This window comes from Solanum pennellii, chromosome 10 (assembly GCF_001406875.1).
Source record: "Solanum pennellii chromosome 10, SPENNV200".
NCBI lineage: Eukaryota > Viridiplantae > Streptophyta > Magnoliopsida > Solanales > Solanaceae > Solanum > Solanum pennellii.
In genome coordinates this window covers 46,428,212-46,431,687 of record NC_028646.1, presented here as the reverse complement: position 1 = coordinate 46,431,687, position 3,476 = coordinate 46,428,212, and positions in this window count along the sequence as shown.

Below are 3,476 nucleotides of genomic sequence, written 5' to 3'. Positions count from 1 at the left end.
CAAAGAGAAATACATCCCCCTTTTTCTATAATTAGAAAACCAAATTCTATGAGGCATGTCATTGTTGAAAAATTTTGGCAGATCAACAAAACATACATTGGATAGTGTTAAACTTCAAGTTCTCAATGAACACAACCCATATTATAATAGGTGAAAGTGACTAAGGTTGATCATTACTTATAAATATCTTGTAATCTTTCCCAAGATTCTTAGCTATATACTTCACAAAATCTAGGGCATGCCGAAGAAAGAAACATCAAACTTCTTCCAACAAAAAAGAGTTTGAATCATTAAAGTACCCTTCGTTGTATAAATGAGCCATAAACATCACCGTATCAGTCACAAACATATCAAGTTATTGTTTAAGACTTTATTTAATAAGTCCGTGAATGAGTTTGAGCATTAGTACAACAAAATGACGATACTAGAAACTCATAAGAACCTTGTCGAGTTTGAAAAGACATCTTCATAATGGCATTTTCTTTCACCCTCAATTAGCGATAACCCGACCATTGGTAAATGTTAGAGAATTAGCTCACTCGTTGGAGTTGGTCAACCAAATAATCAATCCTTGGAAGATAATACTTATTCTTAATAATAATCTCATTCAATTGTCTGTAATCAATACACATGTGAAGTGAACCATCCTTCTTACGAATAAATAAAACTGGAGCATCCCATGAAGAGATACTCGGTCGGACGAAAAACATATCTAATAAATCTTTCAATTGCTCCTTTAATTCTTTAAGTTCTGCTAATACAATATGTTAAGAAGGAATAGAGATAGGTTGCATATTTGGGAGAAGGTCAATATTGAGGTTTATTTCCCTTTCAAGAGGGACACCGAGTAGATCATTTGGAAACACCTTTGGAAACTCATATATAATTGGTACTGGCTCAAGAGTAGGGGTTTCAAAATCTGTATCCCTAACCCGAAAAAGATGGTATATGTAACCCTTAGAAATCCTTTTTCTAACTTTTAAACAAGAAAAAAACTGGCCCTGAGGCATAGGATTTCCCTATTTCCACTCTAGGACGGGCTCATTTTGAAAGTGAAACTTAATAACTCGGGTTCTATAATAAACAAAAGCCTAACATGAATTGAGCTAATCCATACCAAGAATAACAACAAAATCCAACATATCAAGTTCTACCTGATCAACATAAGTTACTCTATGGGATAAGGAGACGTGACAATTTCTATAGACTCTCTCAGCAACGATAAATTCACCAAAAGGAAGAAAGACAGAAAAAGGTCTAACAACATATCCGGGTAAACATCAAATCTCATCGAAACATATGGCATCACAAAAGACAAAGTAGCAGCGATATTAATCAAAGCATAAACATTAATATAAAAGAATTTCAACATGCCAGTAACTACATAGGAAGAACCCTAGTGATCATGTCGAGTTTGAAGTGCATAAAATATGTTTTTCTCGGAGCACTTGAACCCGAACTACTGGGTGTAGCTTGGCTACCATATCTTCCTTTAGTAGAAAACAATGGACAATCCCTCATCTTGTTACAACTCTTACCATAACTAAATAACCTATCTGTACCGACTAAGAATTTACTATCCTTCTTCCTTCCAACTCTTACCACAACTAAATCAACTATCTATACCAACTAATCATTTACTATCGTGATTCCTTCAACACTTAGAAAGAGTAGAAAAAGATTATCCACCACCATTTTTCATTAAGACTTAGGTTTAGAAACCATTTCCTTGTTGAACATTAGAATCGGAGAATTAGATGAACCTAGACCCAAGAACCTTTGTCGGAATCTAGATTGACTATGTCCATCGGACCTCAAATGTGAAAAGTCACCATCACATGTCTTTGCCTCTTTTCCTCCCTAGATATTTCCTTAAGCGTCTCTTCTTCAATTTGTTAAGCATGTGTACTCAAATAGGAAATATCCATTTCCTTAATTAGCATGACGGTACAACATACCTTAACCACCATTTCAGACACTCATAAAACAAACTTATTCATCCTTCGCCTAGAATCAACAAACATAGAAGGAACATATTTGGAAATTGTGTGAATTTCCAAGCATAGTCTTTCACACTAATATTTCCTTGAAAAGGTTTAATGAACTCAAGTACTTTGGTCTCCCTCATATCAAAGGAAAAAACCGATCAAGGAAAGCAACTTGATGATAAGCGGCCAATTGTGAATTTTCCACCAGCGTTTCTCCTATGATGATAAAAACCTTATGCAACTCATCAATGAACATTTGAGGATCTTCCTCAACCTTGGAACCATAACTTTTCAAGGTATTTATTCTAGTGAAGTCCCACACTCTAGTTTGTGTCGTACGTATGGTTGTATTCACTAGGGCCACAAACTCTGTATTGGCTTGAGCCATAAGCTTAATCTAACACTAGAAAAGCGAATCAAAATTCTGCATTAGTCACTTTTTTGGTCAATAGGTTGGTTAGAACTTGTGGATTATCTTGTTATATATTCGCAACTACATTTCTTCCAACATGTGCTCTTTAACGACCCATATCCTAAAAACCATCAAATGAGGATTAGGAGAGAGACATATAGATTTACTGTTGATACACCCAAATTACACTTCCCTAAATAAGTGTAAGCGATAGCACCAAATAATGAGTCTTATGTTGTTCGAAATCTTCAAAGATACCAATGAGTGCATGTCGGATTCGCTAAAAGTAGTGTATATTTGGAGAATCCAACACGGGCAATGTTAAAGTTTTTATTTTTCTGTCAAAAGGCTTTCCAGTCTGCTAGAAGAGAGAGGCAAAGCAATAACCGAAATAGATCTTATCTGAATGGTCTCTCTCAGTCATTTTATCCATTTTTTCATATTGAGCTTACTATTATTCCGAGTTGAGAAAGCTCAAGAGGAGTTCGCTAGGGTTTCTGCAACTATTGCGTAATGGGTGAGGGAACATGAAGCTTTGGTAAGAGGAGGAACAAGACCCACACACTACCTGTGAGGTGTGGAAGATGGAGCTTCCATCTCCAGAAGAGCCGTTGCTCTGCTTGTGCTTACCGTGCTGCCCGTGAAAGGACATACAATTGGAGTTTGAAAGCAATTCGAAGAAAAAGACAACTACAACTGGCCACATGAGGTATCTTTATGGCAATTGAGAAAATGTCTCAGGCTTGTTACCTCATCTGTACAATAACAGTGACTTATGATGGTTAAGAAGTGGAATTCGAGGAAAGGTATTTAAGACAAAAATTATTAACAGTTTCTTGGATTGTTGTTCGTTTTCTTAGGAGTAGTTGGTCAGGAATGAAACATTGTTTCCTGTTGACAAAAATCTATGTTGTGTTCGACTTACGTCATCCATTTCACAGTGTTGTCGCATATCTATTTAATCTAAGAAACTTCAATCTCATTGTGCTTTTGTGAAAGGTGAGATGACTTGTGCAAATGTCTCAAGACAGCCCAATTCTCAAATTACTCATGTCTCTAAGGATTAGTTAAGCAAT